At 38.6% G+C, this 24,672-nt stretch overlaps 1 protein-coding gene across 2 annotated transcripts in view; it reads left to right on the top strand.

The window, feature by feature from the left end:
* Positions 1-24,672, top strand: part of LOC123599233 (serine protease 58-like) — a 135,150-nt gene that overhangs the window by 67,437 nt on the left and 43,041 nt on the right. For both annotated transcript variants that reach the window (XR_006713058.1, XR_006713057.1), the window contains exon 3: positions 3,624-3,761. The gene's annotated coding sequence lies outside the window, so the exon portion shown is untranslated. The remainder of the gene's footprint in view (positions 1-3,623; positions 3,762-24,672) is intronic.

Below are 24,672 nucleotides of genomic sequence, written 5' to 3'. Positions count from 1 at the left end.
TTGCCAATTTTGAGCATGCAATTTAGTTTTCTAAAAAAAACCAAAAAACAAAAACCCTATTAAAAACTACCACCACAATCACAATATAGAACACTTATGTAACCTAAAAAAAAAATGTCCTCATTTCCCTTTACAGCCAATCCATTCTCCTCATCTGCCCCTAGAAACCGCTGATCAACTTTCCATCACTATAGTTTTGCCTTTTCTAGAATTTCATACAAACTGTATGCGATCTTTTCTGTCCGTCTCTTTTTCAATGGGCATAATTACACTTTTGAGATTAATTGATTTTGTTGCTTGTATCAACAGTTCACTTCTCTTTATGGCTATGTAGTATATCATTATATGTATATGCCACAACTTATCTATCTATTCACCAGTTAATGGATATTTGGATTGTTTCTAGTCTGGGGCTATTGTAAACAAAGCTACTATGAACATTAAAGTACAGATCTTTGTATGGAGCATATTTTTTCTTTTATCTTGAGTAGATACCTAAGAGTAAGATTTCTAAGTCATGTGTTAAGTGCATGTTTAATCTTGTATGAAATTGTCAAACTGCTTTCCAAAGTAGCATTTTGCATTTCCACAGCAATGTATGAGAGTTCCAAAGACTCTAATTATTGACAGGACTTGGTATTATTTGTCTTTTCAACTTAGGCATTCTGATGCATGTGTAGTGGTGCCTAATTATGGTTTTAATTTACATTTCCCTAATGATTAATGAAGCTGAGCATCTTTTTTATGAACTCACTCGAATATCTTCTTTTGTGAAATCTGCTTATTTTTTTTGTCCATTTCTTAATTGGGTTGTTTGCCTTTATTAACCTGTGAGTTCTTTAAATATCCTGGATAGAAGTCCTTTATCAGATACATATTTTGCAAATCTTTTTTTCCCAGTGAAGAAGCAGTTCTTAAGTAGGAAATACTTGCATTCAGGGGCGATAAAGGGTCCCAAATCCAGGCAGCTGAGTAATTTAGGGCAACATGTCAACAATGAGAATGCTGAATTGTGAACCTCATTCCGAGACAGAAGTTCTGGCCCAGCCATGGTTCTTTTATATACTTCTGGTTAGGGAAGAACCACTTGCAGTGCATGAATAGCCCAATATACATACTGTGGGGGTGGCTCTGTCTGGCCTACCCACAAGGAATATAATACCCTTTTATGACATTTGTGGCAGGGCATTTGGGGAGCAAGGAGGAAGAGGAAGTAAGTCAGGAGAGAGAGGGGTTAGTAAGAAATTAACATGAACTTGAGCCAAATGGGAATGGTGGCTACAGTATTCATGGAGAAGGTTAGCTTTCCATGAGCAAGTCCTGATAAGAGAGTAGCAAATTCAGACTCATTCTGGGCAAACATTGATAGTTCAGGGAAAAGCTAAATCCAAGGTTAATAGGATGGTAAGATGGGTACATATACAGAAGTCTAGAACAGAGAAGATAACTAATCCATGAGAGCTTGACATCATGGAAGGATGGGGCCTGTGGCAGTCATGACTATGTGATTAGTACTTATATATTACTTGTAAGTTTGATTCTTCTTCCAGAAACATTTAAATAGAAAACGTAGTGAGTTTTGTAGACAGAGCCCTAGTGAATATCTTACTCTGCAGTGTCTTAGGACTGACTTTGTACATATGGAAGTCAGCCAGATCTCCTGGGTGGATCATTAAACTGGAATTCTTTTCTTGGAACACCAGTACCTTAGTGTGTGACCTTAACCTGAGGCTAGCCATCAACCTGTCAAGAGGAATGACCCCAGGGATAAGGCCCTGCTGCCTCTACTTAAAGACTGTTCTTCAAAACAAAACAAAACAAAACAAAACCAAAAAAACAATGGATACAAAAAAGAAAAAAAAGAATGCAATCATCTCTGGTTTCTACTTGTTTAAAGAGAATGTTATGAGGATTCTAGAGGTAATATCTCTGGAGGACTTTGAGCTCCATCAGTAAAAATCTTGTATACATATAAACCAAAGGAATTCTGGTAGACAAACATGGCAATATTGTATATCAGTCTTTTGTGTCTGTTTTCAGATTCTTTTTTAACTTGGCTTGGGCCCAGAAGTAGGCATGGTATAGACAGAATATGCCCAGTATTGGGTTTTTTAACTCAATCCCTTCCTTTAAAATAAGGACCGGGAGAGGCACCTGGGTGGCTCGGTGGGTTAAACGTCCAACTCTTGATTTCGGCTCAGGTAACAATTCCAGTGTGTGAGATCCAGCTCCTAGCTCTGTCCTGACAGCATGAAGCCTCTTTGGATTCTCTCCCCGCCCTTGCCCCTCCCCTGCTCACTTGTGCATGCACACATGCATGTGCATGCCGTGCTCTCTGTCTCCTTCTCACCTTCTCTCTCTCTGTCTCTCTCAAAATAAAGAAATAAACATTAAAAAAAAATAATCAGGGCAACGAGTAGATTTTCATCAGGGACCTTAACTGTAGGCCTCCCTCACAATGAGAAGTAAAACTAAGTATAGGTGAGTCCTGTGTGACAAGTATTTTAATGAGAAATTTATACATAAATTATTGATATCATGCATCTTTCAATGAAATGATTATCAATATTATTTTGAGTGTTATTCCCCTGTTACTTCAAGTTCTATAGGCTTTACATAATTGTAAAGGGCCTAACATTATTATGAAACATTGTAAGATACGATTTTGATTCTAACAGTTTATTCTTGACACTGGTATTTAATTCAGAGAATAAGATCAAGAGGATCTTGATGAGAATCAAGGATCATGAGGATGCTCATGAACTTTGAAGGAGAAAAGATCATTTGGATTTAGTGTCTATGTGTGTATTTTTCTCTAAGTTTTATGAGGTAGTTACATAAAAGGGACTTCTAAAATAGAAAAGGATGATGAAAATGGGCTGAACATTTCAAACAAAGTTCAGTGTGAAATCAGTAGTATATTCAGTAGAGGTGACAGGGAACAAAGATGTGGAGGAAAAAGGAGAAAAGGAAAATCAGCAAGCAGTAAAAATAATGATTGGGGTCAGGCAGTAACAGTAAAATCAAGAAACTTGAATATGATGGAAAAAACCATGGGTAGCTATAAAAGAGGCATTTGAAATAGGAAATGATGTGAGAGGAGAAGATAATTTTAGTACAGTTAAAGGAAGTAGCAGCTATGGGTGCTAAAAGAGAGGATTAATTTTAAATGTGTCCCAGAAGTAAGAGAAATATTTTTTAAGGGGTGGGGAAAGAATGATGGAAAAAGCCTAGTTGAGTGTTATATGGCTATTTCAAGCAAGATTCTACGTAGAGTATTATGACCATTTGGGTGCACCGTACTTTTACTGGCACATTGATGAACCAGAGGTCATTCAAGACACCAGGGTGGTGAGAAATGGCAGCTCTCCTCAGATATCTGTAGGTCTGCCATAAGGAAGAAAGATCACATTTGAGTTTATATCGTTCAAAAGAAAGAAATAGACCTAAGGAAAGTTAGAGGAAGGCAGATTTTGCTTAATATAATGCTCTAACAATTAGACATGCCCCTATAACAGAATGGGGTATTTGTACAGAAACACTTTCCATCTTTGCGAGTATTCAAGCAGAAAATATGCAATAACCTGACTAACTAATCAAATGGTTTCTTTTTACCTTATAAGGTCCTTTTTGTCTGGAGGATCATGTGATTTGCAGACAGTGAACCCAAGGCCTCATAGCCCTGATGCTGCACTTTGCTCTTTTACAAGAGTTGCTGCTTTCCCAACACCCCCACCTGCCAGGAGGAGAGGAAGCCAGAGGTACTTGCTATGACCATCCTTTTGGCACAATCTGTGGCTGGTACATTGAGTGTCAGCTACTGCTTTTTTTTTTACTTCTCTTTATTATTAGTTCTGGGCCCCCAAGCAAAAGTTTTTGAAGGCCTTTCCCCTCCTTGTTAATTATAACATGGTATCAGTCAGAGTCCAAGCAGAAAACAGGTGAGCATTCAAACAGAGTAATTTGAGGAGAATTCAATAAAGAAACTGTTCACAAAGGTGTGGACACTATTTACAGAAACCAACAAGGGATGGCACCATCCCCAGGACTTGTGATAGGGAGAGGCATTACTACTGCAGGCCTGAAGATGGAGAATATGGAGCTATTTCCACACCCTGGAGAGGGTGGTTGTACGGAGAGGACTGCCTGAAAGGAGAGTTTGCAGCCAACACACAGCAAGAGGGACAGGGAAAGAAATAACCCAGCCTCACTTTTCTTCTGCTGGTGCCTCTCACTGCCAAACCTGACCATGAGCTGGGCATGAAGGGAGCCAGCTGACATCTATATGGGTCAGCCTCCTGGGGCACAGAGCAGGACAGAACTGAGGAAAGAAGGAGTCTGGAGAGGCTAATGGAAGAAACCACAGAAAGCAAATTCCTCCCTAAGGTACAGCTGGTGCTTAAGCAGTTTCTGTACTGTTAGGAATGCGGCAACGTATCTTAGAAGAACTTAATTAAGGCCTCCACCCTCTGCTAGCCACTCTGAGGTCGTGCCTGTCAGAATTACAGCTTTCTGCAAGGTTTTTCCTGATGGTCAGTGTTTAGTCCCCTCCACCTTCAAGGAAAGGACACATGGTAATTTTATTTAAAAAAAGACATGTAGAAGTCCTTCCTTTTAGTCAGGTGCTAGAGTTTCCCCCCCCCCCCCCCTTTGTTTAGAGCAAAGGAGAAACATCTAGACAGAAAGGCAGTTTCACTCTGAAATAATTGAAGCTTAAGCTTTGGGGTCCCTTGCTTGGACCTCTGTGAATGTTGGGAGTTTCTGGGGTTGGTAGAATGTTCTAAGTGGGGGAGTTCCGGAAGCCAGATTGCACTTCTATGTAAACATTTCTAGTAAATTGCCCAGAGAAGTGTCACAAGGAAGAGATCTGGCCTTCCAAAGTTCCAAAGTTCCAAGGTAATTTGTCATGAATCCTTTTCTTATCCTTAATAAATATTCATTTTTTGTACCCAACTTTGTATTTGTATTTTGTATTTTATATTCTTTTTTCTTAAGAAGAATCAACCAAGTAATATAAGCTTTAGCCCTCACAAAACCTGGATCCACCCTAACTATGTGGAATTTTCATTATACTCAAAACTAGGTCAGCAGTCTGTTTATAATGCAGGAGAGTGGATGGCTTTGGTATGGAGAGTCACAGGGATTTTGTATGTTTACAATGGAAAGTTTATGCATGAGAGAGAGAGTGAGCACGTATGTAGGTTTTATCTGTGAATAAAAGAATGGCTCCTATCTACTAGCAAACAGGCATCAAGGAATCAAAGTTTACTATTCTTTGCCACCTTTTGGCTGCTGCTCCATTTCTCTCCTCCACATAAGTGTTCCTTGAACACACGCTTTATACAAGGTGTATCCACCTCAGAGTCTTGGCTGGCTCAGTCAATGGAACATGTTACTCTTAATCTCAGGGTTGTGAGTTCAAGCCCCATGTTGGTTATAGAGTTTACTTTTAAAAAATTGAGAATAAAAAATTATGTGTCCAACTCTCAACTACGTCTATGGCTTTGACTCTCTTTAATCAACTTTGTTCCCCTTCCTTCTGTATCCCTCTCATCCCTAGGAGCTGCCCCTCAACTCGGATATTAACAGCAACTGTATGGAAAAGTCAAAGGACAATTTCCAATATTGTCATTTCAATTTCTGACTTGTTGCCTCACCAGTGCACCAGTTCTCCCTTCAGTCGTGACTAACATGACTTCTTTAAAAGCTTGGCCACTGAACTGTGGCTTCTGTGGGATCATTTGCTTTGAGGATTCTATTTTACCATTTTCTGTATCTATTGGAGTTCCTTAGTCTTTTTTCTCCTGGGTATAATCTAGGCTAGGAATCACTGCCCTCCTATTCAATTAGGTTCTGCCCGTACTGAGATCACACATATTTCTCTTCAATCATTTCTCCTCAGTTTTCATGCCAACCTCTTTGGCTGCTTCTTTCTTTTTTTGCCTCTTTCCAATCCATTTATTTGTTAAGTCCATACAATGGGATCTTCTTTTATCCTGAGTACTGGTATAAGCTCTTGGGTAGGCTCTCCCCTCCAGATCTAATCTTCTATAACCACTTCTCAGAGTGACAGTGGACATCTCAAACCACTCATCTAACATCACTCCACTCCCTAAGACTCTGTAGTGGCCTTCAATAATCCCTCAAAGTATATCCAAACTGTTTTCCAGGAGTCACATCACTTCCTTATTTAAGATTCATTTGCTTATGGGACACTTGGGTGGTTCAGTTGGTTAAGCATACAACTCTAGATTTTGGCTTAGGTCATGATCTTGTGGTTGTGATATCTGGCTCCACACCATGGGGCCTGCTTAAGACTCTCTTTCTCCCTCACCCTTGGCCCCTCCCTTGCACATATTCCCTCTCTTTCTCTCTCTAAAAAAAGAGAAAAAGAAGATTCACTTGCTCAAATCTCCTTTTGTCTAATTCTATCCCTACTTTTTCTAAAACTACATGATACATATATAGTGACTCCTTCTGCTACTTACTATGTGCCAGACTCCATGCTATGTACTTAATTTGACCTAAGTAGGTTGCCCAAAGTTATAGACTTAATAAGGGTCTTAGTGGTGTTTGAATTAGGTGTCTCTGTTCATACTCTCAACCACTGTCCCAATGTTCTCAGGATATGGGTCATTGACCACCTGCATCAGGGTCTCATGGAGTGTCATTTAAAGTGCAGATTCCCGGGTCCCACCCCTTATCTATGTAAATGATGAAAAGGAATCAGTTATATAAAGATCTAATGAAGGAATCTTCTAGGCAGAGAGAACAGCAAACGCTGAGAAGGGCAATAAGCAAGGATCAGAATAAAGGCTAGTAAAGCTGGAGGACAATGAGACCAGAGAGGTAGAAGGGGTCAGCTCCTGAGGATCTGGAAGCTTTGGATATTCGTTTAGTTAGACAGGAATCTCTAGGACAGTTGCAAACAGATGAATAAGCTCCACCTTATATTTTAACAGATGGCAGCTGCCCACTAAAGAGTTGTAGGATGGTGGAGTTGTTTCAGGGAAGCAGCTCCCCAGCTAGGGCATCTTCCTTTCATCAAGAGAGACCATGGATGAATTCTTGCAATTGGAAAGTGAGCAGGAATGATTTATATGTCACTCTTGGGCACAAGTATCAGAGAAATAGATGTACCTGCTTCACTTTTTCTTCCTCTTCTACCAGCCAGATGGATGTTAACTTCATATATTGAAGATAAGTAGGCTTTGCCCTATCCTAGTGTGGCCCTGACAAAAAACAAAAAACAAACAAACAAAAAAAAAACAAACAAACCCTATATGGGACTATTAGGCAAATGAGAAGTAGAATCCACATTACTCAAATATGGGGGTTTCTTTGTTATAGTAGTTACTGCTCCCTCAAATGATACAAATCATATGACTTATGCTTTGCTGAGATTATGTTGGCTACTGGGTGGATGATAGTCTGGGGGTGGGAGGAGATGGCAGCAAGGGTGGGAGCAGGGAGACCAGTTAGGTGGTTCTAGTGGGACTGATGGTGACTTAGATTAGGTTGGTGGCACTGGAGTGATATGGAGATACTAGATATACTCTGGAAGAATTTTTTTTTTAGATATTTATTTATTTTTGACAGAGCATGAGTGGGGAGCAGCAGAGAGAGAGGGGGGACAGAGAATCTGAAGTGGGCTCTGTGCTGACAGCAGAGAGCCCAGTGCAGGGCTCGAACTCATGATCCATGAGATCATGACCTGAGCCAAAATCAGATGCTTAACTGACTGAGCCACTTGGGCGACCCTAGAAGAAATTTTGTGTGTGTGTGGAACTAGCAAAGTGTATGAGTGCATTGGATGTTGGGTGTGACAAAAGAAAGGAACAAGAAAGGGTGTGAAAAGAAAGGAACCAAGGACTGCAAGGGGTTTGGCTTGAACTCACTGAAAAAAATAGAGATGCCATTTTCTGAGATGGAGACCAGAACTCTCAAAATCCTCCCTTGATTGCAGTTCTCCCAGTTAGCTCCATTTGTCCTGAATGATCTCTTAGCTGTGGCCCTTAGACTACATCACCTGTGGCCTGATCCACATGCTACAGATCTTACATGTACTTCACACATTAACACTCAGGAAAAAACTTGGCCTACACTCTCTCAGCCTGAACATCTGATAAAATGAAACTCAAAAACATGAAAGTGGCAGTTTTAACCTCATATGGATTTAAGTTGTTTTTCTCATTCTTACCAAGCTAGAGGAAAGATAGAGAAGAATTGTGTATTTTATGTCTGCAATTAAGAAGTAAAGGTTGGGGCGCCTGGGTGGCGCAGTCGGTTAAGTGTCCAACTTCAGCCAGGTCACGATCTTGCGGTCCGTGAGTTCCAGCTCCGCGTCGGGCTCTGGGCTGATGGCTCAGAGCCTGGAGCCTGTTTCCGATTCTGTGTCTCCCTCTCTCTCTGCCCCTCCCCCGTTCACGCTCTGTCTCTCTCTGTCCCAAAAATAAATAAATGTTGAAAAAAAAAATTTTTTTTAAAAAGAAGTAAAGGTGATGATGTTAATCACAAATGTCTGTAGTTCTGGGCTAACCTTGATTTGGAGTATGGTTACAACATACTTTATAACCACATAGCTCTGGTGAGATTTATGTTTATTGATCCTTTCCTCTCTGTGTCCTCTGAATGTGGGTGCACTCAGGGTCACAGTGTCTCCAGGTCAGGGTTCTGTAAATGCCCTAGGGGTTGGAGATGAACCAGCTCTGTCAGGCTAGAGCGGTCAGCCAATGATGGCTCTCCCCTGGGCTCTCAGGAGAGGTGGCTACTTCCTTTTGAACATGGTCATGGTAATAGCCGTAATGTCTACTTGGGGCAAGTAAAAGAGAACCCCCAGAAAGATTAGGTAGCTGGAGTTGGACTCAAGAAATAGGCTTTGCTTATGAATATGCATTATGGTTCAGGGGAAGTACTCCAGTTTTTTTCCTTCACTTCCAACTGAACTGTCACTGTTAGCATTTGAGTTTTCTGTGACTGTCACTGCCATCCATAAGCATGGCCAAGTGGAACTAAGCCAAGCCCCCAACTGTGAGATGTCTCTTCAGACTTAGGGGAGAAAGGGACAGAGGGTGAAGGGAGAAGGTGCAGAAAGGGGAAACTCATTATATATCCCTTGGAAAACTACTCCTTCTGATCTGTCACTTCCTACTCTTCCACCCATGCCTTCACACACACTCTATAATTCTCCATCTGTTTCCAGCCAGTCACTGGGAATTGAATATGAGTGACTTCTGCAACCAAGAGAAATGAGCAGTAGTGATGACTCTATACTTCTGTTCATTCATTCATTCATTCATTCATTCATGGTGTCTAATCCAAAGATGAAAAAGACATAGCCCTTGTCCTCAAGGAGCTCTATCTGTGAAAATAATAATATAAGTTACTGTGGTAACAGAAGTGTGAGAACAAAGTACTCTAGATGCAACAAAGAGGACCAGTTAGTCATGCAGGTCTGTGTGTTTATGTCTGTGTGTATGCAGGTAAACTGTGACAAAAGGCAGGCTTTACAGAGAACATGCTATCAGAGGAATCTCGAAAGATGGGTAAGATTTCATCATTCAGGGAAGGGAAAGGGCTGAGGAGAGGAAAGACAGGAAACAGAATGTGAAAAGACATTATATTCTATTGATATCTAGGAATAGGAATTATGTCCTGAGGATATTCTTGGCTGAATAAATCAGTATGTGTCATCATACCATAATATAATGATTTACCAATAGCAGCAATGGCCTATATTTTAACCGTGGAATCTCTCATTGGTGTCATTAGTGATGTGAGCTGGAAACCTGAGCGTATTCTATCATAAAGTTATTTGTAACATAAGGGAGTGTTTACACTGTTTTATCTGCTTTAGTTTCATTTTCAACCTAGAATTTAAATGTTTTTATTTATTTTTGAGAGAGAGAGAAAGACAGAGCATGAGCAGGGGAGAGGCAGAGAGAGAGAGAGGGAGGGAGACACAGAATCCGAAGCAGGCTCCAGGCTCTGAGCTGTCAACACAGAGCCCAATGTGGGGCTTGAACTCGTGAACTGCGAGCTCATGACCTGAGCCGAAGTCAGAAGCTCAACCGACCAAGCCACCCAGGTGCCCCAAGAGTGAATTTGACTCTTTTTTTTTAATATATGAAATTTATTGTCAAATTGGTTTCCATACAACACCCAGTGCTCATCCCAAAAGGTGCCTTCTTCAATGCCCATCACCTACCCTTCCCTCCCTTCCACCCCCCCCCCCCCCATCAACCCTCAGTTTGTTCTCAGTTTTTAAGAGTCTCTTATGCTTTGGCTCTCTCCCACTCTAACCTCATTTTTTTCCCCTTCCCCTCCCCCATGGGTTTCTGTTAAGTTTCTCAGGATCCACATAAGAGTGAAAACATATGGTATCTGTCTTTCTCTGTATGGTTTATTTCACTTAGCATAACACTCTCCAGTTCCATCCGCGTTGCTACAAAGGGCCATATTTCATTCTTTCTCATTGCCACGTAGTACTCCATTGTGTATATAAACCACAATTTCTTTATCCATTCATCAGTTGATGGACACTTAGGCTTTTTCCACAATTTGGCTATTGTTGAGAGTGCTGCTATAAACATTGGGGTACAAGTGCCCCTATGCATCAGCCCTCCTGTATCCCTTGGGTAAATTCCTAGCAGTGCTACGTGCTACTGCTGGGTCATAGGGTAGGTCTATTTTTAATATTTTGAGGAACCTCCACACTGTTTTCCAGAGTTCAACCTAGAATTTAATGTGCACCATTTAGTAGGTGTAATGTGGTTGATTTGCTACAAATGAAAAGTTGAATGAATTGATGGTAGATAATCTACAAAAAACTCAGATTAAACCATTTGAATCTCCCACTAGATGGCATAGGAAGAACCTAGAATAACAATACCTAATTCTCATGCTAGAGTCAATAAAAAGAAGTTTCTGTTTCTATGGTTGAATGATTCTGAGTATTTTCTATTAAAAGCAAATACTCTATAAGTAATATCTTTGTAATTATGTTTCTTCTTTAATAATGATTTATTTCTAAGCAGTAATAAATATATGTGGTTTAAAATTGATAGTAAATAGGAGAATATGATGAAAGTTTATTAAACTCTTTTTAAAATAAATTAAAACCATTCTTTTTTCATCAAGTTGTTTTTTTATTCATTTTTAATTTTTCCAGGCTAGCATTTTTCCATATGGGTTCTTGGAGAGCCAAAGTCAGGGTTTGTCTTAGTGATATCACTCTCAGAGATTCCTGACTTGGGGAAGAAAATAAAAGTTAATAACTCTGTATTATTGTGACCCTAGTAGACTGTCATCTACCACTTACAGATTTTATAGAGCAATCAAAAGTGAAGCAATCCATATTTACTGATTAGGAGTAAGAGGGAAATATTACATGACCTGTGTAAGTAAGTCCACATTACTTTAAGAACACTAACAAGTATTACTCAAGGTAAAAAGAAATCCTACTTACTTCTCTATCACTTGACCTTTAATTACAGAACTGTCTAATACCCATATAATTATTCAAAACATTGAATCCCAATGAATTTCTTCTTCATGTGAACCTCACACAGCCCTAGTCTAACTCTATTTTAAGAATGTTGACAGAATGTGAATTTTGATAAGCAGCCATAAGTAAATGATGAGGAGCCAGAGCTATATTATAAAAATTCAGCTAGTCTTTTCTGGGTACACCAGGTCTCAAACTTCCCCAAATCCCTAGTTCTGAGTTACCTAGAGTAGAGCTTCATTGGGTAGGCACCAATGCTTGGAAAGACTGCTTGATCATGAATACAGAGCCAAGTAAATATGTCTTCCAAATAAACGCAGCTCTTTGATGTAACTGGTACTATGGCGCCACAAGGATTCCATTCAACAGGTATTTATTGAATGACTTCTCTGGGCCACACTCTGTGCTGGGCCCTGAGCTAGCTTAAACAATCTGACTCTAATATTGGGGCAGCAGGTAAGGAGGCAGGAATAGTATCACTTTCAATAATGGTCTTTTACTGCAACAAGGGTCTCATAAATCATGGTTGTTTGCAGCATTAGAATCAAAAGGACACTTAACTTGAACCACAGTGCCCCCTGGTAACCATAACTGATATTCCACCTAGCTAATGAGAGTTCTCACTGAATGTAGAAGTACTGCTCAATTCTATTTCAATAAGTACAACAAGCAGGAACAGAAAACCATTGGGGCAATGCTCCCAATGCAGGATTTTTTTTCTATACTGTATAACCCTTCAATGCCTCTCATCAGAATCTCCTGAATCACTTGTTTTAATGAACATTCTGGAGCCCTACTATAGGTCACTGAATCACATCTTGATTGTTTGACCAGGAGGCTAGAGCAAAAACCATGAATGGACCAGTTCCCAAGCACACAAGAGACCACCATGGACACTCTATGAATCAAAAGGGTGGTGTGGGGGCCTGGAGATGTGACGAGTTCCTAAGCACAACTATGGTCCAGAGACGTTACAGTTTGGGCCTTGACATTAATGTGATGTCATTTCCTGTTGCTTATCTTAAGTAAGGACCAGCTTACAAATGTCCTCTTCTAGGGAAAACAGCAAAGAATTAATTGACTGAAGGCACCAAGTATGGATTCTGCTTATATAACTTACTTACCAGAAATTATTTATCTGGAATGCATCATTTCATTACTGAGTTTTAATACCAGTAAAAATCATGTGACTTCACCTGACACCTGGGACTAGTCTTCCCTAATTCATTAATGCATAGAACTACCAGAAATCAAAATGCAGAGGAGCACTAACATGAAGTCCCCACATGTTCGGGTAAATGTTGTTGCTCTGAAGCAGAATTAAATTTGGGGAACTCATAGAAAAATCAGAAATTGATTTTTTAAAAAATTTGGTGATATGTATATATGCACTGTACGTGTATCTGTGTAAAGGTCATAGGTTCTAAAACAAGTCCAGCATTGTACTGGGAGTTTAACTTTTATTCCCTAATTTTCACAATAGTCCTGCTGATGGAAATTATTGTGTTCCACCATTATACAGTGTAGGAACCCAAAGCTTAAGTAACTTGCCCAAGGTGACATAACATAGTAAATAAAGAGCTTGAACCCTCCAAAATCCATGACATTTCCATCATTCCATGCTTATAAAGAAACATGGAAAGAAATTAATGCATAAAAGAAAGATATTAAATGCTAAAACTTTTATGACAATTTTTTTCCTTTGCAATATCAGAAATATCCAGTAGGCTGTACTCCTGAATCAGTTTTCTAATTGAAACCCAGAGCCATTAAACTGATTTTTCTTAGAGCTTCAGGTGGTTTTTTTGATGTATTACTTTAAATGGAATCTAAGATAATAATTTGTAAATTTCTATATGCACCTGAAAGTGAAAAGAAAATATTATTTTGTATGCATTGGTTTTAGGTCCTTAACTGCTTTTTTTTTATATTAAAATAGCACCCTATTAAAATTGTTTGTGAAATTTATTGATGCTTCCCAGCTAGGGACAGAACTTTATTTTATTCCATCATTGTGAAAGCCATGCTATTTTATCACGGGCTACCACACAGCTTAGCCTGATTTATAGAAGTGTGATGAGTTTATCAGCATGTCTCCAGGCACAGTTATTTTAGAATCATCAAAGACAGTGCTTCACAAAGTATGGTATTTTTTTACACAAAATTTTGTGGTATTTTTTTACAAATATCCCAGTGACTCTTAGACACATATAAGTTTGAGGACCACGCTGATCCATGTGGTGTTACTTGAGGGGACTAGGAAGGATCTTGCTCTTAATATTTTATCTACTGCTTGACCAAAAATCAATTAATTTTATAGAATAAAGCAAGGATGTCTCCATTAGATTCCAATTTCATGGAGCCATAAATATTTTAGACTGAGTTTTTTTTATTAACTAGGTACTTCACCTTTGTAGGAGAACTAGGAAAGGGGACAATTAAACAGGAATGATGTTTGAAGAGAGACTACAAAAGCATAATTTGAATGCTTCGCTTCTGAGATATGATATATGGACACCTCACATTATTCATTAAGGAGATGTCGTAGTTTCAGTATAACATCTTCAGTATAATATCCTTTAACCAACTCCTGTATCCTGCAAAGACAACCTTATAGAAGTCTACTCAATGATAACTGAGCAATACTTAATACTCTGAATGTAGGTTATAATGTACTGTCATATTTACTTAGTTTTGTGTATTTTTAGTGTAGATAGAACCTATATACTCAAAGGCATAAAAACAAAACATGAGACACATAAGAAAATTAATATCATTACCATGTAATAGAACTTAAACTTGTTTTCAAATAATACATATCTAGCTATTAACTAGACCGGGCTCCATATGACTTCCTGTTGCTTCAAAATAAATACAGATATAGCATGGATGATCCTGGAAAACAGTATAAGTGAAAGAAGCCAGACACAAAAGGACACATATTGTATGGTTCCATTTATGTGAAATATCCAGAATAGGCAAATCCATAGAAAGCGGATAGAGATAGAAAGCAGATTACTGGTTGTCAGAAGCCAGGAGAAGGGGTAATGTGGAGTGACTGTTTAATGAGTAGGGGGTTTCCTTTTAGAATGATGAAAATGTTCTTGAACTAGATGGTGGTGATGGTTGTACAACATTGTGAAAGTATAGCATGCCACTGAATTGTATACTTTAAAATGGTAAACTTTATGTTATGTGTATTTTACCACAATAACAAATCATACATAAAATTAAATAGAATAAAATAAAATCTCCCCTCAAAGGATGAAGATGGATAGTATTCAGGATATAGAAAAGAATGTGCCACTGGGGTTGAAGGGAATTCTAAGAGATACACCCCAATGTGTTTTAAGGGGTGACACTAAATTTGGGAAAATGTCAGGTTTCAGTGTTGAAAGCCAACTTTGACTTGTATATATGCTTTGGCTTGCCAAAAAGACAACAAAACAACATCAACCCCCGCCCCCAAAGCAAAAGCACACAAAGCCAATAATAACTATAATCTTGTGATAAACAGCTAACTGTACTCACAGGCCAGAGTCCCAGTAGGTCAGCTCAAGGGGTGGGGCTTCCTACGGAGCAGTCACAGCTGGTTTCTCACTTATCTCCACAGAAAGACATGGAGGGATTCATAATTTACTCCTCCCATAACTCCCTTCCCCGCCCCTGTCACTAAGCCCCCAGGGCAAATAGGGTTTCTCCTATGAAGTAATCTAAGAATGGAGGTTTATTTTTATACTGGTGTTAATTGAATGATTATCAGTGTCCTCGTGACTAATACATAAAGGCTATTCTCACTTTTATTTACTCTTTCAGAGAATTCAGGTATATTTACAGCTGTGACCTCAATTCTTGTACCTTTCTATTCCCTCTCCCACTGTCTAGAAGTCAAATTGCCCTCCTAAAAATTCATCACATCATATCAGGTTTAGATTTTTTTAAAAAATGTATCTGAAAGCTTCAACTGAAAAACCAGAGAAGATTGCGAACTGCTCTGGAATGAGACAAAATGGTGTCTGCTGTGCCTTCTGAAGAAGAGCTGCATTCTGTGTAGGAGCTTTTGTGAAATCCTGTGTCACCCACGCTACCCATTACAATGCTCATAACAGTCACATATCTGATCTGGAGGAAATGTAGCTGGCACTGTATTTATTCCTATTACCTCCTGTCTTGAAGCAAAATGCCAGTACTTCCTCCATGCAGCCTGGAGTGGTAAACATCAGCTGGGGAGAAGCTTTTATGTGGGGAATTTATTGCTAAATGAATTTCTGAAGACCAATATAAGAAAGTGGAAGCACTCTTTACACAGTATAGCATTGGTGCAGATAGATACGTCCAATAATTAATTTCTGATGTACCCATGAACATCATCTCTTTTGTGGTTTCCTGTTTTGCAGTTTTTATGTGATACACAGATTATTTCATTTTGTATTCCAGCCAATGGTGTGCATTCATAAAACAGATCTTTGTGCTATTAATATAGGAGACATAATATAAGCTGAGGATTTGATACAGTGCTAATAAAATTAAATTATTTTTTGAAAACCTGCCAAATGGGTAAGATGTTTGCCCTATATTAGTGACTATCATTTTGAAGTGAAACCTACTTTAATGAATACCTGACAAAGAAACCTTTTAAAGGAATGATTATCTTTGACATGAATATATTCAGCTACTGTTTATACAATGAAATCTTAACTAGTTGGTAAAAATGGCACAATATTACGACAGGTATAGAAAATACTACATAAAGAAATGTAAAGGCTGCATGAAGAGTTAATGACTAATTCTGTTATCTGAGTTGGTGCTTCAGTGACAGTTTGCTCTGAGAAAAGCTTATATTTATGATATTGTGGGTGCAATCTGTGCATTTGAGTTATACCCAGAGCCTTATTAATGCTATGTGTAAATTATAGAAATTACCAAAAGAAGAAAGCACAGTATGTTTGCATTCTGCTTTCAGATACAAGGCAAGGTAATTATAATTTATGACCCAGTGACTATATTTTATGTCTTAAAACTGAAAAATAAGGGGAAAAACTGGAAAGTACTGGAATATGGATGTAATAATACTTAAAAGTAATGACCTCATTACATTTTCCATCTTCAGATGAGTTGTTAAAGCAAAGGTAAATACTTTATCATACAGTGGTCTGATTATGTTCAGAGAAGAAGAATGAAAAAAATTTGAATGGTTGTAAAATATAGGCCATAATGACAGGTTAAGTTATTTATTATTACCCTGAAGGAATAAAGTCTAAGCTCTGACTTCATTAGTCCACAACTAAACAAAAGATTACACAGGCAATGTATTCATTGTTCTTCATTGCCACTGAAGACAGCAACTTAAATTGGTTAAATAAAGAACATTCTTAGCAATGTGGCTAGGAATGATGAAGGAAGGGGCGCGTGGTGGCACAATTGGTTCAGCACCTGACTCGATTTGGGCTCAGGTCACGATCTCATGGTCAGTGAGTTCAAGCCCCACACTGCAGAGCCTGCTTGGGATTCTCTCTCGAGAGCCTCTCTCTCTGCAACCTCCCCCCCACCGGCTCCCCTCGTGCTCTCTCTCTTTCTCTCAAGATAAATAAACATTGAAAGAAAAAAAAAAGAATGATGAAGGATTCTTATTATATCTATTTATCTATTATATCTATTATATATCTATTATATCTATATATATATATATATATCTATTATATCTATCTATATATCTATTATATCTATTATATCATATCTATTATATGCTTCTTGCTGGTCATGATTCTATGGAAATCTATTCTCCAAAATAATGCAATACTGTGTTGTCCCACACAACTGGTGATGTCTTTTGTGGTTAATGCAAATTAAATATTTTTAGCATTGAACTTCACTAATTTAGGAAGTTCCCACTGGTCATTAGTAAAACCCAAAATGAGGACGTGCATTCTTCGTGTATCCTAGTTAATCATAGAGTGGGGCATGAGGGAGAAATTGGGAGGGTGGGACAGAAGGACTGGAAAATGGATAGGACATTTAATAAAACTATTTTAGGGCAATGATTTTTAATCCTAGCTGCAATTAGAATCATTTGGGATTTTTTTTTAAATACCAATGCTTGAGTTGTGCTAGCTTGGGATGAGACCCTGGCATAGGCCTTTTTGCAGTTAGGTTTGAGAACCAGTATTTAAGACTTTTAAACATCTGCAATGCTCATAAAATTAAAGTGTGATGGTAAAAATATCTCTACACCAACTATTGTTTCAGAGTGATGTGGACCTGTGACTGGTGGGATTTAGTAGAAGCATATGATGTAGTACTAAGGAGAGCAATGAATCAGAACAGGTACGTTCTCACCCTGACTCCACAATTTGTAAGTTGTGTGACATATTTTATCACTTGGGGCTTTGATTTCCTCATTTGTTAAATGAAGGAAGTATATGGCTTTCAGGCCACTTCTAGTTTCCTGATTGGCGATATGATTGTACAGATTTTTGCAAAAATCTGTGCTTAAAACATATTTTCTAACTTATAAGTTACAGCAATAACCTCATAATAAAGAGGATCAAGGCATCTTACTAATGCTGTTTCGGTGTATTTCTAATAACCAGTTTTAAATAAGGCTCTTAAGTCATGTCATCAAGTTGAAGACAATGTTATAATTCAGCAAACATTTTTTTAAGCAACTATTGTGTTGTAGACACTGTTCTAGAAGCTGTGATGATGCAAAGATAAAGAAGACACAGTCCTTATTTACAACAAATTGATGGCTTTGTAGAAAAGACAAAGTGAATTTGAAGAATGGAATCCAAATTCTTTTAACCTGTAAAAGGGACATGTGGGTCATTTGGGTGAGTGTCCAACTCTTGATTTGGCTCAGGTCATGATCTTACAGTTGTGAGATCAAGCCCCATGTCAGGCTCTGTGCTGGGTGTGGAGCCTGCTTAAGATACTCTCTTTCTCTCCCATCTGCCCCTCTCCCTCACTTGTGCTTTCTCTCTCTCTCTCTCTCTCTCTCTCTCTCTCTCTCTCAAAAAAAAAAATTTTTTTTAAGGTACATGCTATTCCATCAATACTCCCCCAAACAATAGCAATGGTCCTCAGCAAGAATTGTGAGAAATCTGTTCTTTTACTGGACTCTCTTCCTGAATAATTTCTATAAATCCCCAGGGATTACTTCATGTTCCACAGTCTATCCAGGTGGTCACTGATCAATTGACCAGCCATCCTAATATAGATATTATAGCTCCAGATCCCACAGCTTATTTTTTGATATCCTGTAAATGCCTTTCCATGCTGCTGCTGCTCTGTTTTGTTTCACACTAGATGCGTACACAAAGTTGTCCCTTACTTCCTGGAGCACAGCCAAACCCATCATAACAGTTAAGACTTAACTGAAGGTTTAAGGATAACTCAAGCACCATACAGAAAATAACTTGCAACTTAGCTGCCCCTAAAAGCGACTTACAACTCTTAGGATCTTCCAGTAATATTATATGTAAATTAATTGATACTGTGAGTTGGAGACTGTTCCATGTGGCAGTTCCCCCAGACATCTTCCCATTGTGGAGTTCATACACTTAAACCTCTCCTTTGTCTATAACTAGGGAGAAGTCTGGCCTCTTCCAGTCCGTTCCCAGACCTGCCTCATCTTCTACCCTAGAATGATTGACTATAGAAACATCCAATTCCTTCAACCTCATCCACCAGGTACTCTTTAGCCTTAGGCAAGGTGATAGTAACAATTTAAATGACATACCTCAAAGTCTGGGTTTTTCAATTTAAAAAAACCATGGGTGGGTTGCCAACAGTTAAGGCAAGGTATAGCTGTTCCAAGGCTGTTCTAGGTCTTCACTGAAGCATGATGTTAAGAGAAGGTGAGACCTGGCTCTCAATATAGACTATTCTAAACCAATCTGTGAGCAAATCCTTGTATAAAAGACATTCATATATCCCAAGGGAAGGAGGCAATTTTCAGGCACAAGGCTGAATCCATATTTAGGAAAAAAAATATTATCTGCCTCTGTCTCTGCAAAGGTGTATTTATGCTAAACAAAGCAAAATGTACCTTGACCAATGGCACATTTAACATGTTTATCTGAAGTATTAGCTTTCAGATTAATGGAGACTTAACATTTTTGTCTAAGAACAATAGGTGGTTATTATGTTTATAAAAGTATTCTGGTGTTTTTCCTAAAGTAAAAGAATCTGCTCCAAAGGTGAATTAATGTTTCAATTAATACATTTGAGATGATGTCTTTCAGTTAATTAAAAAAAAAAAAAACTTGGGGCGCCTGGGTGGCGCAGTCGGTTAAGCGTCCGACTTCAGCCAGGTCACGATCTCGCGGTCCGTGAGTTCGAGCCCCGCGTCAGGCTCTGGGCTGATGGCTCGGAGCCTGGAGCCTGTTTCTGATTCTGTGTCTCCCTCTCTCTCTGCCCCTCCCCCGTTCATGCTCTGTCTCTCTCTGTCCCAAAAATAAATAAACGTTGAAAAAAAATTAAAAAAAAAAAAAAAACTTGATTTCATTTAATAGAGATGAGGAAGGCCCCTATCCAGACTAGGGGCAGGAGGGAGTGAGGATGGAGAAGCTGTGCAGGATAGGGAATGACTGCAGAGAGTGCTGAAGGTTGGGTTAGGAGCCAAGTGAGCTGGAGCAGGGAGGTCAGGAGAGAGTGATCCAGACATGGGACAGCTTTTGTGAAATCTTAGAGACCAGAGAGAAGGATGGTGCTTTCAAGAGGAGATGATATGTTGGTTGCAAGGTCATGGAGGGGGTGACATTTTGGTTGAACAATAGTGACATTCACACTGATTTATGACTCTAAAAAAAACTTCAAACCATTAAACTTTGATTATGAAAATCACTAGGCAATTTGTAAAACAGACCCTCTCACCTCCTCTCTTTTTCTAGAGATGGAGGGGGCACCAGGGAGAGATGGTTAGGTTGAAAGTACAATGAATTGTTGTAGACTGTATCAAAGACAACATAGTTTGTAGACTATGTCAAAATGGACATAAAACACATCTTATTTCCTGAGGCTTTATCACAAAAGCTTCTCTACCTAATACCATGCCTGTGGAATTCTATATCTAGTTGATGAATAAATGATTATGGGAAATTTATGAAGGATTTTAATACAATTCCTCAAAAAGGTGTCTCATTCTTAATCCTCCCACACCCAAATAAGAGATTTAACTACCTTAATGAGATCATCTTACTTACATTATCTCATTTAATCATTGTAATAATTCCATGAAGTATATATGGCATTTGATTTTCATTTTATGGCTATAAAAACCTAAGCTCAAGGTAAGTGATCCAAGGTCACAGCTTAAGAGGAAAAAAGGTGTGTTTTGAATCCAGGTCTATTGCTTCTAGTTCATTCTGTCATTTATGCATTCAACAAACATCCACTGAAGTTATGTCTGCAATCTCTATTGAAACCTCCGTTTAAACAACCCCTTGTTTAAACACTGAGTCACATGAGGACAATAACTTAGAAATAGATGGGGCGCCTGGGTGGCGCAGTCGGTTAAGCGTCCGACTTCAGCCAGGTCACGATCTCGCGGTCCGTGAGTTCGAGCCCCGCGTCGGGCTCTGGGCTGATGGCTCAGAGCCTGGAGCCTGTTTCCGATTCTGTGTCTCCCTCTCTCTCTGCCCCTCCCCCCCCCCCGTTCGTGCTCTGTCTCTCTCTGTCCCAAAAATAAATAAACGTTGAAAAAAAAAATTAAAAAAAAAAAAGAAATAGGCCCTGTTGTTGCCTAGAACCATTTTATAAACTGAATTAAAAGTTTCCAATATTTGTCACGAATAAAGACTTGTTTGTGCATTCTGGCTGATGAATTGTATGTTATGTCAAGTTCTGTTTTGAGATATAAACAAAGGTTGATGGCCTTTAGCAGCCTCAACCACCGAAAAGGTTATGATGCCCTCCCTACCCCCCCCAACCTCTCATATATGTATTTAAAAATTTTTTAATATGATTCATAAAGTCAGTGTAATATAGTTCATTAAAGTCTACTTTCACCCCCTAATGACTACTTATAATCTGTTTTGGCATTTTGTGGTACCCTAAGCACATATTTAAATTTGCTCTTTGCTTAATCCGGTCTGGGATACCAGATGTCCATTTGTACATTTTCTTTAGCATTGTACCCTACTTGTATTCTTGTTGATTAATTTGGAAACCAGGAATCAGTTGACTAACTTTCTGGTTCAAGGCTATAATTCTTTTCTCAAATGGAGAGAAATTATGGTCTGCTGTGGTTCAAAGGAAATAATACAAGCTACAGAAAGTTCCTTGCTCCTATTCCAGGTGGGTAGGATGGTTGATATGGTATGGTATATAACTCATTGTGCCACTAGAATGTCATAAAAATCTTGTTCACAAATTGTGGTCTGTGTATTTTGATATAAGAAATTTTATGACACTTTTGAAGAAAAATATTGGAAGACTTCTTGCTGCTCCCAATGAGCTAGAAATTAACATTTTTGAAATAATATTCTTGCCATTTTGAAAACTTTAGACTTCATTAATTACTTTTAAATCAGTTGTGGGAACTGTATAATCTTATAATTGTAACCTACCAATAAAGCTGTCTCTCTACTCTTTAAAGAGACATATTACATGCAATTTGAAATATATAATTAATTAGGAATTAACTAGAAAAGCTTCCAGAAAACTAATATTCTTAGGTAGATAAAGGCAGATTAATCTTGAGTTACAAATTAAGTCTTGTGTTAAATTTCTTTTCTTTCTTGAGGGTAAGGGGAAATAAGAACACAGTAATATTTTTAAACATCAATGATGTATTGTGGAGGCAAGGAACACAGAGATTTTCTTGACATTGAGCAATGCAAACTTTGGTTTGAAATACCCTGATCTCTGTGGATATACTCTATGAAGATAGTGTTCTATGTTTGTTTAATGTCTTCTGGCTTTCTTTGTCAAAAATTCCAGTGATGGGGAAATAGGGAAGTCATTAGACTTTTGCAAATCTCAGTTTCTTCATCTATAAAATAGAGTTCACATAAACAGATACACATACACTCTACACACACATACATACACACGTACACATTCACATACACATGAATTTCATGCTAGTTAAATCTTGAGCTCTGGAGTCAGTTGTGGGCTGATATCCTGGCTCCACCATTTTCTAACCATATGACCTTAAGTAAGTTGATTCTTTAAACTTCAGTTTCTTTATTTGTAAAACAAGGATAATAACTTCTAGGGCTCTTTAAGGGTAAAATGAGGAATGCAGTAGAGTGTATAGCATAGTGCTGGTATCTTGGACTTTGTATAAATTAAATAAATTAAACAATTTTATTGTTTTATTAAAAGCATTTTTTTTTTAAAAAAAAAGCATTTTAGGGGCACCTGGGTATCTCAGTCAGTTAAACATCCAACTTTGGCCTGGGTCATGATCCCACGGCTCGTGGGTTTGAGCCCAGCGTCAGGCTCTGTGCTGACAGCTCTGAGCCTGGAGCCTGCTTTGGATTCTGTGTCTCCCTCTCTGCCCCTTCCCCACCTGTGTTCTGTCTCTCTCTCCCTCTCTCTCTCTCTTTCAAAAATAAATAAACACTTAAAAATTTTTTAAAAAGCATTTTATATATTCATAGTGCTAGTTGTTATAAACAGAACCATTTGCCAAAGGTGAGATTCAAATGAAATGTATATCTTCCTCCATAGTATCAGAGGTAATGGCCTCCCTCCTCAGTTTCCCCATGCAGCACTTTACTCATATATATAGACTAGCATCTGACCTCTACGGTCAGAAATGACTAGCTAGCTACAAATGACTGAGCCTATCTTTTTCACTGGATTATAAATTGTGGAGGATACGGACAATGCTTTAACTGAATTTTAATTGCATCCCTGGCTGAAATTATACTGTCTGCACATAGTTAAATTATCAGTCAAGATAAAATTTCAGTCAACAGTTTATCCCTGCAATCTTTTCTTTTTTAAATTTATTATTTATTTTGAGAGAGAGAGAGAGAGAGCAAGCAAGCTGGGGAGGGACAGAGAGAGAAGGAAAGGGAGAGAATCCTAAGCAGGCTCCTGCACTGTCAATGCCGAACGCCAATGCAGGGCTCTTCGTGGGGCTCAAATTCAGGAACCGTGAGATCATGACCTAAGCTGAAATTAAGAGTCCAATGCCTAACCACTTGACCGACTAAGCCACCCAGGCACCCCATCCTTGCAATCTTGATTTGTACAGTAGAACAATTGAGAGAGAATCTCTACCTGATGTGTCTCTAGTCAGGGGCCCAGTCCTACTAGGATGAATGCTAAGTGGGGGTCCTATATGGAGCTTCAGGGTGAGAGCCTTCGAGGGGTGGGAAGAGTACTTTGGCGTTGCTGGTCTCCAGGAGGAAAGCTGGGACTCTTAATGTTAGCATGGTTACTTGTGCCCTGTGTCTCCTTAGAGCCATCCATCAGACCCTGCTTTGCCCCAGTCTCTGTCTGCTCTCTGCAAAGAATATTTGTGATGGGCATATGAGACCTAAAGTTCTACCTCTGCTAAAAAATCTGCTTCCCTTCTAAACATACACACATGGGCACACACACATACATATATATACAGCCATATGTATCCATATGCACAGTCCTCATTCAATGTTAGTCCTGACCTGAACTGCAGTTGGGCTCTTTATAATACTACTTTAATGGTGTGAAACTCCATGGAAATAAAATTAGAAAAGTCTATCATGTAGTGTGTTTATTGTAATGCATAAATATATCCATTTTAGAAGTGGGTGGTATTTTACATAGCTTTTTTGTATTACTTGGGGATAATTATTTCAGAATTTTTTTCTGATTTCTCTATAGCATATGGAAGAAAAATTTAGGCATAATTTATTTTAAAGATCTAATCACAATTATGTCAATTTAATTCAACTCATTAACTCTCTTTTGAGCTTCTATTACATACAAAGGACGGAACTAGGCAATATTGGGAACACACAAATGAATATTAGGGCATGGCCCTCGTCTCTAAAGAGGTCATAACATAACATCATTATCATTGTCAAAGTGTATTTCTTAATGATTCTATCATATGTGTTATGCCTAATGGGGTACAAAACTGGGTAAGCAAATCTCAAAGCCTGCTCAAATCTTTTTTTGAAAAAAAGAATGTACATACATAAATAATAATATGCTAGTTCCCAAGA

This window comes from Leopardus geoffroyi, chromosome C1, assembly GCF_018350155.1.
Source record: "Leopardus geoffroyi isolate Oge1 chromosome C1, O.geoffroyi_Oge1_pat1.0, whole genome shotgun sequence".
In the NCBI taxonomy this organism is placed as follows: Eukaryota; Metazoa; Chordata; class Mammalia; order Carnivora; family Felidae; genus Leopardus; species Leopardus geoffroyi.
This window is presented reverse-complemented; position numbering and strand designations above follow the sequence as displayed.